General features: G+C 37.8%; 1 long non-coding RNA gene across 2 annotated transcripts in view; it reads left to right on the top strand.

Annotated features, from left to right (window-relative positions):
• LOC137841870 (uncharacterized) overlaps window positions 1–2,525 on the top strand; it is a 98,191-nt gene extending 95,666 nt beyond the window's left edge. For both annotated transcript variants that reach the window (XR_011088812.1, XR_011088811.1), the window contains exons 4-5: window positions 1,171–1,260; window positions 2,142–2,525. This is a non-coding gene — a long non-coding RNA (uncharacterized lncRNA). The remainder of the gene's footprint in view (window positions 1–1,170; window positions 1,261–2,141) is intronic.
• The last annotated feature ends 10,549 nt before the right edge of the window (window positions 2,526–13,074 follow it).

Below are 13,074 nucleotides of genomic sequence, written 5' to 3'. Positions count from 1 at the left end.
TCTGGCAGTGAAAGCGTCTCAGCACAGACACAGCGTGGTTGCTGACGGGGTTGCATCCTGAAGTCCTGGAGAGCTCATTCAGACCCTGCTCAGCTCCTTGTCACGGTTGCTATTATTTCCTAACTGGTTCATTTGAAGTCTGTGCAGATGTGCCTACACACACCGCACTGAAGACTGTACACATACCCCTAGGCTCCTGGAAGGGCTGGTTAATGATGTTTATTCCGCTCAAAGACTCTTTAATTTAGCCAGCAATAACATAACATGATCCAGTGTCTGAAAATGAGAGTTGCATGCCTTCAAGTTGGAAATAAAAGGCCAGCTTTTTAACAGTGCAGGTAATTAATCATTGGCATGGCTTATCCAAATATTAATTCATTTTTCATGTAGTTATTTAAGAAGGGCGTGTAATTCTCACTTAAAATATAGGAGTGTCTTCTTGATGAAACACCTCTGTAGTAAAGGAGCTGCTACAATTACCAGAACATCAGACTCATTCCTCTTCAGCAGCAGGTGTTAGGGCTTTGTACAAAGGTGGATGCGTAGTTATATGTGGCTTGGGAATGGCCCGAAGACAGACCAGATTTTGGTCTTTGCTTTTGGTCATTTACAAACAGGAGGTGGGTGCTTGTACTGTCAGAGATTCATGTTTGTGTTTATTGAAAGATTCTTCACTCATATGAAGTGAAAGTAGTAGTATAAAAGATAAATCCATCTACTGGAAAAAGTTTTTGCTTCCCTAGTGCTACTTGAGAACCAATGTGTTAAGGTATTTTCTTAAGAAACAAATCACTATTTATATAGTTTTTGTCCTTTTCTTACTTAGTCCTGCCTATTTCCCATTTATTATCTCTCCTTGTAGCACAGTGCTAGCTGTTTGTCAGATACAAGGCTTCACTGCTGAAATAATAGGATATTCATTGCTAGAAGCCTGATAAATGGGTAAAAGATCAATCCTATCTAAAAGTACTTTTGGCTTTGAAGAGTTGTGGTCTTCTGTAACTAGTTTAGTTGATATCTTCTTAAAATCAATTTTTATACTGGCTTTGTATGCGTTCATCACATTGCATGCAAATTTCTGGTGTTAGGTAGCAAGTTGTGAATAATATTTATTAATTGGCTTACCATTATTTTGCATGTGATTCTGTCCATTTCACTACCAAATTTCAGAAGTTGTGGCTCCACTGAAGTCAAAATCCTGTTGGACATAGGAGAGAGAAAGTCAAGTCTCAGTGGTTCTTAATGAGTCCTGAATGAGAGGTAAGATCCAGGCTGGCACTCTGCACAGAGATGTTATCAGCTTTCTGTTTCCTTAACTCCTGTGTTCTTTTTGAACACACCTCCATGTACACACTAGTGTCAGTCCAGTAGACTCAGATAAGAGTTTTCCATTTAGAAGTAGATCCAAGTAATGCAAGAGTAATGAGATCAATTTGTTCTGGTCTTTCACTGACTTTCTGATTACTTTTAGCTCTGGCTAGAATTCAGCATGGATAATTACATTCTTTCTACCTAATTCCCCTTGTAGCTTCAGTTGCATATGGCATTCTTTGGCTTTTACTGATTTTTTTTTTTCTGTTTGCTGGAAGCTATTAAACTGTTCTACATTTCACCCCAGAGTTGGCTGCATTTCAGTAGCTCGTGAAGTGTTTCATACATTGTGGTGTTTGTAAAAAGCACCTTGGGACTGTTTTTGGATTAAGGGTCCCATCGGAATTGAATATATTGTTTCCATCCCTGACATCCTTCATAATGTGTAGATCTTGGAATTTTGCTAAGTACCTCTTCATGGAATTGCTGAGGCTGGAAGGAACCTCTGAAGACTCAGTGGTCCAATGCCCTGCTTGGAGCAGGTTGCTGAGGACCGTGTGCAGTTTTGTTTTGAGTATCTCCAGAAATGGAGATCAAAGTACCTTCCTGAGCAGCCTGTTCCAGTGCTTGGCCACCTTCACTGTAATAATTATATATGTATAAAAGATAAATGTTTTAGCAGAATTTCCTGTATAATAGTTTGTCTCCTCTCGATTGACTGAATACCACTGAGAATAGCATGGCTCCATTTTCTTCACAGTCTCCTCTCAGGGATTTATACATTTTTTTATACATCTTCATAAAATCCCACTAAGCCTTCTCTTCCTCAGGCTCTCAGTGCCAGTCCTCGGCCTCTCTGCATGTGTCAGATACTCCAAGCTCTCAACTATCTTCAGGACCATTTGCTGGACTCCAGTCTGTCCGTGTCTGTCATGTACTGGGTTGCTCAGCTGGGGACACAGCGCTCCAGATGTGTTCTCCCCAGTGGGTAGAGGGGAATAATTGTTTCCCTCTACTGGCTGGCAATGCTTTTCCTAACATAGTTTCAGGTGCTCTTAGTCATTTTCTGCCACAAGGGCCAGTGGTAGCTTATACTCCGATTCTGTGTTTTCAGAAATTTTTTAAAGGGTCAACCTCCTTTTACTCATAAATCCTTCACTTCTTTTTGCCCTTTGAACCATCACAAAAAATACAAGTATTATTTTAGCACCTCTTCATTTCTATAATAAAGTATTTTATATTCTGGCTGGTAAGGTAGGTCTCAAAGCAGAAATTTCAAGAAGGTATGTGAACCTGGAAAGCTTTATTTCTCCCAATACTTTGTAGAATTTGAGAGTTTGCATCAAACTGTGGGTTAATGAAATAAGGCTGCAACTGGAAAAATTAGTATTATGGTATTACAGGCACCGCTATTCAGGCTTTCTGGTGACTGAGGCTGTCCTGTTATGTAGTTTAGGGCCTCTGAGGAGGGTTTCAGCAGCATAAAAAATTGATTAAAAATAATATAACCTATAACACATGTAAAAATCTAATTAGAGCAGTGTAAAGGTTTATAGCAATCTGGCATTCATTTCTAGCTCAACTGCAGACCTGCTGAATAACTTGCACAAGTCATTTATCTTTCCAGGTCTTTATATCTTTATCAGTAGAATAAGGAAGGAAGGCATTCCTGGATGCATATTGTTACTTTAAAACCAGGGGCGGGGGAGTTCATCCTTGTTTTGCAGAGGTGATCCAGAGGGGGAAGAAATCTGCTTAATTATCAGTCCTTCAAATGTTACCGGAATAAGAGCTGTAGATATGCATAAAATTATGTATTGAGAGATACCGTTAAAACTTGTGTTTTCTGATAAGCCACAGTTGTCCTTCATTTTAAATAGCCCACGGCCAGTGTCATCATGTTGTACTGCCTACTTGAAATGAGAATTTAATTTACAGCTCAAATTCAGGGAATAGTTAGGGAATTATGTGTGAATTGTAATAAATAAATAAATAAATAAATAATAAAAAATAAAAAATGGAGTAAAGGTTTTTTGAAATTCTTGTAAAGCCCATTAAATGGCAGTTATAAAACCAGTATAATAAACGAAAATTGTGGCACATTTCTCATTGACATGTACGACAACTTCTGCAGTTATTTTATAGTTGAAAATTCACTCCTAAGGTGCATTAATCTCTAATTCATCTTATGGAATTTTGTTCCAGCATTCTGAACTGCGAAAAATATAAAAATACCTGGCTTTTATACACTGTCACTGCTTTGTCTAACAAGTTAGGATCTTTATCAGTTGTTGGGGTAGGATTTATTTTATTTTTGTTTGCTTGTTTTTTAACAAATAGAGTTTATAATTAGTCTAGAAAAAAAAAGTGTCCACAGGCATTTTCAAAGCTTACCTGTCAGGATTTCTTGTTGGTATTAAGCTTACGTGCATCCATGCGAGGATTTTTCTCTTCTGTTTCTAATTAAACTCATGGGAAAACTTAGACATAACTTCTGCAGAGCTAATTCCCTGTCCAAATCTGATCATTGATTTTATCTTACTTTTTGGCTACATTCACCATGGCAGACTATTGCTTGCACAGTACCTGCTCCATACTTCTGAGAGCTTGCAGAGCTTTTATGATTTTCAAGCATTAACATCACATCTTTCCTGAAGTGTAGGACTTGATTGTTTTTAGTAGCAGTAAAATCATTTTGCAAATACAGAATTTCACTCAGGATTCCCAGGCTGCAAAGGTGTAGATGTGTTCCCAAATTACAGAGTTGAATCTGAAACCTGTTGAGAAGCAAAATCGATTTTTAATTCTAGCTACCCAACACAGGTCTCATTCTTTTAGCGTGTCTTGGTCTGAAAGTTAGTGTTGTGATTTTTGCAGTAAGTCTATAGTTATTTGAAAAATGAATTAATTTTGTTCCTTTACAAAACAGAAAATAGAGACTATGAAGATGCAAAATTTTGTTACAGAGTGACTTTAAAAACATGATTGTTCTCATTTGTAATTTTAGGCTGTCAAAATCTGTTTGTAGCAAGTTAACCCAATCTCTTATTACAAGTTATGTAATGTTTGTGCTACTGTTTTTTTAATAAGATCAGTGTCATCTCCCTGAGACAGGAAAGTTACCTTCTTTAAAGCTGGTGTTCCTAAAATATCTCACTTTAGTAATAGTTTCTGTCACAGAAGGTGACAGGAATGGCATTATGTTTCTGACAGTACTGGAAGAGTTATTAGTACACAGAAGGTGAGCATTTTGAATGCTGCCTTCTACACGCAGCATTCATTTTTCAGTCTTGCTGTATCCTGTGGTGTTGCTGTGTATCCTGTAGCGATTACTATGGCATCATCCCAGGTTCTGCTGCTTGCAGTATTTCCCAGCCCAGAAGAGTTATTTTTCTATTCCAGTGATGATTGTTAAACAGGGGTATCCATTACATCTCAGTGGTCATACATGGAGTAAGTTTAGTTTGGTTCATCAGGGCACTGATCCCAACAGAAATCTCTGGTAGGCTTTGGCTCCAAAGACAGATCATATACTCGAGTCCTGTAATGTCTTGGGAAGGCCCCAAATCAATGGAATTTATCTAATCCGGACTTGGAAAATTGACCTGTTCTCACTTTATAACATGAACCAAGTGGGTGTGACTGACAGCCATAAGTACGGTTGCATTAAGATCCAGAAAAGGCTGTGAGCCCACATTAGCTCATTGCCAATGTGCAGCAGTGGTTTATATGGTAAATGCTAGACAATACCCATTATCCAAAAGGATGCAACCTAAAAGTTAGTAGTAAGACCATCTCTCAGACATTATACAAAGCTGTAAGACTGTCATTTAAATGAGTTCACAAACTATGACGCTTAAGATTTTGTGAAATTTTTTTTTTAGCGGATACCTTTGTTTAGTAATTTTTGGAAGAATTCTCATTTTCTGTTAACATTCTGCAACAGAAGAAAACCAAATATAGCACTGAATTGAGATATTTTAACACTGTCAAAACAGAATACTTGACCATCCTAGAGGCATGTAGACATCCAACCTGTGTAGAAGTTCTGAGACCTTGCAAAAAGTGAGTTCTTCCCATGCTTTTTAAATCTCAGGTGTTCTCAGAATTGGGACGGGGGACTCTTTAAGTTACCAGTGTTTCATGTGGTAAATTTAAACTGTTCTCTGAACCACAGCTCAGTGTGATACGTGAATTTTTTCATTTCTGAAGTTTAGAAATTAATCACAAGTCTTGTGTAAAGCCCTGTGTGTTCTACACACATTCCTCTCTAGCAAATTCTCCCTTGCTGTTTGGATAATACATGCTAGCTAAAGTATTTCACCTTGCTTTCCAAGTTAATGGCATCTTGTGTCTGGTCACCTCATCCCTTTGAGTTATGAATGGTAAAGACTGGAGAGAGTAGCTACTGCCTCATGGGAGCAGCTATTTGATAGGGAATATCAGCCGTTGTAACCTTGCTCTTTATCTTTTGACTGAGGCTTGGGGGTTTAGACTTGTTTCTTAATAGCTTTACTGTAATCCACACTTTCCATTGTGATGTGTATCTAGGAGGTGGGTATTAAGTATTAATAAACCTGCTATTTAGCTTGGTTTTGCAAGGTAGGGAAAATTGAGATTCTTATTTGTGAAGGCATTTAAAAACATGTTAAAAGTACCATTAAAATCAGAGCAACTATTTGCGTGCTTAAAGATAAGCCTTTATAAAGACTGAGACCACTGCTCAGCACTTGACAGAATATAGTCCTAAATATATTGTCTCTATATTACCACACACTCAAGATTTGCGCATTAAATAAATCAGTCATCCTTACAAGATTACAGATTGTAATAAAGCATTTAGTATCTGAAAGTCTTCACTTTTTCATCTTACACAAGCATCATGAAATCTTAATGTTATTAGAGGTTAAATAATTTATGTTGCTTGCCTAAGAGAAAATGTCATAGAGTGCCCATGGTCTGCGGGCTTGATTTTCTAGATTTCTTTTACAGACAAAATACAACAACATGTATTTCAATCAGGAAAATATTTTTCACAGAAAGAAAAAAAATAAAAAAAAAAATGCACCACCACTAAAAACAGAACAACAAAAAAGACCAGAGGAAAATAACAATATAAATCAAGAAGACAATTCAAAGAAGAAACAGATATTGTGACAGTAGAGCTCAGTTATTTTCAAAAGTGACATTGTTTTTTCTATGCAATAGTAGATTCATCAGTCATTAAGAATTACACAAGTATCTGTTCACTTTTTCCTTTTAAAAAAAATGTATTGCATGCCAACTGAAATATATGTGGACCAAGATTTAACGGTGCGCTCTACCATCAGCTGGGCTGAAAGATTTACAAGAGAAGTTCTCACACTTATTCAGGCAGAGATCTTACTGATTTTGTTTCAAGGTTGCAGTCATCAACAAGGAAGGCATTTAGACATGAGGCAAATGTAGTTTATAGATCTGTAGTTGGACTGGGAAATTCAGAAAGTCATACGCAATGTCTGCGAATAGCTGTCTAAGCAGATAGTTTAAATCCCATAAATTGTGCACCAGAGAAATGAAGAAAGGAGATAAAGCCATTGCTGATGGTTTCTTAACTTGCTGATCCATTTCCTTGTGCAGTACAGGTTTGATTAGGGGTTTGGACATCTGTTTTTATTTATGTACTTATTTTGAATGCGTCTGTCTGGAAAATTACATTATGAAACAGTAAAGATTCCAGTTAAATTCCAAACAGGCCTAGGATTTGGGTTCGGATTCAAATGTTCCCAAGACTGTGAATATAGGCAAGGTTCTGGTGCAGGGAGATCAAGAATTGAAACATCAGGCTTGTCTCTGAAGTTGAACTCTGAAGTTCAAATTCATCTTTTTTGCAAAGTACCTCAAAAATTCTTAAACTTTCAAAATAAGGTAAATTAAGGAGAATAAAAATGAGGAAAAGAAAAGTTTCCTCTTCTGTCAAAGCAAATCCTCTTTGCTTCATTCAGGGCCTGTGTTTGTGATTTCAGTCTCTCATCTTCCAAACAAACTGTATTATCTGAATTTTGAGTCTAATATGCTTGGTTGTTTGTGATAAAGATAATGCTTCCTCACCATACACTTGACTGCTACAAAAGAACTAAAGCTAATAAATGCTAATAAGGAGAAAAGTAATGATGTTATTTACTACTTCTAATTAAGGGTATTAAAACAGATGTTCATCAGGGAGAAAAAAAAATTAATGCAGACCAATAATTGCGATGTTTAAAATGAAAGCAATTTTAAAATATTTACTTGTGAATAGCTTATAATGGAATACTTACTTCAAGAAAAAGGTATGCAATTAAAAAATCATGGCCAAAAAAATGAAATTAGGGTACAATAAACCTGATGACTTCTAGTAGTTAGAAGTCCAAAATGTAGGTCCTATCTGCTTAATAAATATTCAATCAGAACAGTGTGGTGCAAGGATTTGAATGATATGATTTTAAGAATTTAGCCACCAGCCTTACTGCAGTGTAAGGAAACTATAATCCAAATGCAAAATAATACGCAGAAAGATGGTGAGAACTGCACATTTAAAGGCCTGAAAACTCGTGAGAACTGAGTTGATTGTGGTGACAGCGAATAGACGCTGGAAAATTGGCCAGCTGTGATGGCAAATGACTGAGTTAAGTAAAAGTTTTGCATGGATGCAGCTGGATAGAGCCTTTACCTGATGTTTTAGCACAGTCTTTGAAATGGGCATTGTCTGTGGGTGCTGCATTTTAGGTTAAGTACCAAGAAGTTTTTGCTATCACATCTCATGCACATAAATACATTTTACAGATGAAGGCATCCAACTTACATGGTTTGTTCAAAGCTGTAAAGGTAGTCTTCAGTGGTGGAGCTGGGGAAGAAGTAAGTTCTGTTGGCTCTTGATCATTGCTTCAAAATCAGCTTCCCTTTTCTTTTATCCACTCTTTATTTAAAATAAACAATATACGTATTCTAGTTGAACGGCTTTGTTCAATGTGAAGCATCTCAGCTGTATGGTAGGTGCTGGGCAGGTCTCAAGATGTTATCAAGAACTACCTTTTGTTATTAAGAACAACTTTTATGAGGGAAGTAGAATGAAGATGCTTGGAAGGTGAGTCTTCTGTGACCCTCTGATAGTAATGTTGTATGAACAAGTTGCTTTTTTGTAGTTTGCAGACAGTTAATAGAATAGATTCAGGCTATGGGGGTTGTAGCCTCCATTTGAGTAGTAAAAGGGGCGACAGCTCTTCTATGAGGCCCACACTAGTTGTAGAAATCCAATCACTCCTGTGGATAAGATTGTGAAATAAGTGGAGAATTTCAGGCTACCTTGCACAAAGTTTTCTTTTTATGATTTTTTTGATCTTCCTCCCTGACCTTGGAAAGGAGATTTGGAGTCAATAAAGTGTATTTATCTTTCCTGCTACAAATACTTGTGTTGAGGCCGTCTGCTTGGTTGGTTGGTTTTCCTTAAACTTCTTGGTTGATTCCCTTGCTACTCTGCATGTTTTCTGATTGGACCTCTCAGAATTACAGTATTAAAATTTCCACAAGGAAACACTTTTTTGACAGAGCAGTTGTAAAATCTTTATTACTGAGGGATTATACTTCAGTGACTAGCACTGGAAAACATACTGTCCTTCAGGTAAAGTGTCTCTACTTTGCTGTATTTTTCTGTCTCTAACAATTAAATGCTATCCAGCTCTGCTTAACAGAAGCATCTCCGTCATGTGGTACCTTCTCCTTGTGAGCCCCATCAATGTCAATGAAAAATCCATTACTTCTGTGAGTTTTAAACAAAGCCCAGGCTCATGAGAGCATCTCCATCCCACACAGGCAGTAAGGGGGGACTGGCACTTAAGCACAGCAAAACAGTTTCATTTGAAAACTCTGAGACATCTTGCTAGCTCAGGCTCACCCAAATCATTAAGTACTTGGCTGGATTTTGGATGTAGTTAATGAGAATATTGCCAGTGGTTTCAGTGGTTACACAGCCCGGTGCAATCTGATGAAGACAACAGGCAGAAGGGTAACATGCTGTAGGGTCACCTCGCTGTCTGTGTGAATTGTCACTGGTGTCAGAGGCACCACGTCCTGCTGTTGTCAGTGCAGTTTCAGCGAGAATGAAACAAGTCTCTGAGGCTTTGGCTGTATATGTAGTTTATTTCTTCTTATTGGAGTGGGAATAAACAGTTTGAAGGAATAGTTTTGACAAGTAAGCTAACACCACTGAATGGGTAGATGGGGTTAGATGGCTGGGGTTTTACTTCTTCCTTGAAAAGAATGGGAATGGGGGTTAGTGGAAACAAGGGAGCTTTTAAAAATAACATCTAATATGCAATTCAGTGTACGGCCTCAGATACTTAAATATACATATACAAACTGCAAGTACATTAAGGCATATAATAGAAAACCTAGACCAAAATCAGCTGGTGAGAAAATCAAGTAATTCTAATCTCATGATCTCATGTGTACGTGTTTACCAGCACACTTTGAGTCAATTCCAACCCTATTTCTGATTTTTTTTTGGTGCTGGACACAGCAATGGCAGAAAAATAAGTCAATTATTTTGAGAGAGCAATGCCTTGCATTGCTTTTCACACTCCAGTGCCTTGCCACTGTTTAAACCTTTGCAGCTGAGGCAAAGTGTATTTCAGCCTTTTCCAAACCTTGGGAGCAAGCTAACAGGTGCCGTTTGTACCCTATCTTCGTGCATTTGCTTGACTTGCGCTCCAATTCCCAAATGTAGTTTCACAATTTCAGTTCAGAAGAAATACAAAGCAGAGACTGCTCCATGCAATGGCAATTACAATAATTATTACGGTTCTGTTCCTCTGTTAAAAATCTCATTTTAGATTGGAATCTGAGAGCAAGGGCTGAAAATATATGCCTTTTGATGGTTTGTTGGCTTTATTGTCTGTGACTAGCCAACACAGTGCTTGAAAGAATGGAAGATTACTCTTTCAGTCTTAATTTTGGTCAGAAAACAATCATACCAGAAAAGCTTTTATGAATGGATGAGCAGTATCAAGCATCAATCTTTGTTAACAGTTTATCAGTGGTAAAGCAAGCCCCTAGTCGATAGATTTTAGCAGAAATAATATTGAGATTGAAGGCTGCAACAGTGGAAATAAAAAAGGAAAAAGAAATGACTATTAACATTTAGAAGGAGCGAAGAACAAGCACATAGACATGATGGAGATCCATCAGCCATTGCAGTAAGCATTAATTTAGCCTTCTGGATGTAACACTTGGATAACTCAGATGTAAGCCTGGTGTGGAAAACAACATGCACATCGCTGTTAACTCTGCCTGCTAAAATGTAATAGCAATTCTTTCCGCTAACTTAATCAACTGGTATCAGGTTATTAGATGCAGGCTGCCAGGATGATATGTTATGCAAAATTTTGAGTTTAAAAGAATAAACACTTCTCATGTCAACATCTATTGGAAAAAAAAAATGTTTTTGAGCTTTCAATTTTCTGTGTGTATTCGAATAAGTTTTTTGGTTTTGGTTTATTTTGCAAAGGGGAAAGGGAGCAGACTTGTGAATGTTCACAGTGCCATGAAATGGGATTTCAGTCATTATGTAGGGAATAGAAGCCGTTCTACCCGATATGAGCAAAGCTATGGGGTTGTTTGTAGGCTAGTGGAAACAAAAATAAGTGTGCAATGTTTTGAGTTAGGGGCATAGGAGGCAGGGTTGGGGGTGTCTGAGGGCATACTTTATTTTACAGGATTATTTGAGAGTACAGAGGTGGATAGGAGCTATTCCAAACTTAGAGTCTAACTCACTAGCACTACCTTCTGCTCCAAGTTTACTGTGTAGTTCAACCAAATGGTTCATTGTGAAGACACTAATGTCTTGGATCTTCATCTTCCTGCAGGCAGCAGAAGCACACGTCCTCAAAGGTCAGTGCCCACAGGAGATTATTTATTTGGTGAGAGGAAGAGGGGAGCAAGAGAAAGGGATAGGAAAAGGAAAACATGAATAATGTTACTGGATTTTGCCCTGCAGGTCAAGTAATTACATGGAAGTCTTGACTTCCTATTTTTCTGGCTGTACCTCTAATTATCTTTCTTCCATTTAAGCATGTTTGTGTCTGTAAGCTTGAAAATGGTAATCTAAAATATAAGATCAAAAGTTCACTATTTGTGATACCGCTCAGAAATTAAAACTAATGCACTTCGGGGTTAAAATAAAAAACAAACCTAATTTATAAGGTTTTGAATACCCAATCTGGCAACAGCTTGCTACGGTTAAGATAGAGCTGTGCCTCAGTTAACCCAGGAGTGTCCTCAGCCAGTGCCTGCTAACACAGCCTCTGAGGGTCTACTCCTGAGAGATGTTCAGCATCTTTGCCTTGTTCAGTCTGAAAAGAAAGTATGCAAACAAACCTAAGCACTTCTCCAGGCGGGTCTCTGAGACTTGCTTCAAAAGATGTCACGTAAGGGCTCCTCTGGAAAGTACCTGATATTCAAAGAATAGAGGCTAGGGGGAGGGAGTAAGGCAGAGAAGGAGTGTGCAATGCAGAGAACTGGGAGCACAAATACAGCTATGAGGAGAAATTTTGAAAGTGAGAAGAAATAAAAGCTTGATCTTGCTATGTCAAAGAAAAGAGGAGGCAATGAAGAGATCTGAGGATTTCTATAGACTTCCTAATCTTCAAAGGATTTTTAAAATATTAAGTTTTTTATCATTTTAACTTACTATATGGGACACAGCAGATATAAAAAGCCTCTAGGCATGTATAAAACAAAAATACTTTTTAAAAAATCAAAATATTCTGAAAAGCAGCCCACCTCCCTCAGATAAGAGGAAAGAAAGACTGAGTTTTATCATCTTATCCAAGATGAATAACCTAACAGAATTCTAGCCCTGCTCAGTGGCAATTCAGAAGAGAAGGGCGCTAGTTTCCAGAGTAAATTGTGAGACTGATGATTGTCAAGTGGCTCAGGTAAGCACAGCCTCTTGGACAGATCTTGAACATGGAAGCCAGGTATTATAACAGAATAAACTCAGCATGCTAAACAAAACTAAAACTCAGAAGCGTGCCTGCTCTTCCCTTTTGCCATTGATGCTTCTGATCCCACGGGAACTGTAATGAAACAATATACTGCAAACTGTCCCAATTTGTGTTACTGTTTTTATTGCTAATGCTACTCGTAAGGAAATTGTGCTTTACCTTTAACTGGGTAAGTTTACAGTGGAATCTCAAGGAGCTGACAATTAGTAACTGATCAGTAATGAGCATCATTGGCTTGGTAGTTTCTTTCCCTAATAGGTTTATACTCTTCTCCTTCTCTACATAAGTCAGTAGTTTAGGTTCCACCAAGGCCTTGAAGGTGGACATCTGTGTAGGCCTGGTGAACACTGAACTAACACTACTTCTCACATTTTAAATTAAAAATCTTATTGTTACAAATGACCAAAAATATTTCTGCACTGTGCAAACTGGTATCACAGTGCCACTGTTTGAAAAAGTGATGAGCAGCACTGTGGGAATATGATTAAAAATAGCCTTACCTGATGTGAACTGAGTGAAATTCTAGATCATTTGGTGTTTTGCAGTCCCAGAATTCTGGATGGCTACAGTATATGTTTCTACAGGTTGACGTTTTGATAGTAATTGTCCCTGGAGAAAACCTTTTGCCTCAAAAGGTTTCTCCAATTAGTGTAGAGCTTACAGAAGGGACTCTACACCGCCCCTTCAAAGCTGCATTATAAGTAAAATGTCAGAAACACATCAGGATGAGGAGGAGGTCAGA

Source organism: Anas acuta, chromosome 18 (assembly GCF_963932015.1).
Source record: "Anas acuta chromosome 18, bAnaAcu1.1, whole genome shotgun sequence".
NCBI classification, from domain to species: Eukaryota; Metazoa; Chordata; class Aves; order Anseriformes; family Anatidae; genus Anas; species Anas acuta.
The sequence above is the reverse complement of the archived record's forward strand: the minus strand, read 5'-3'. Positions and strand labels throughout refer to the sequence as shown.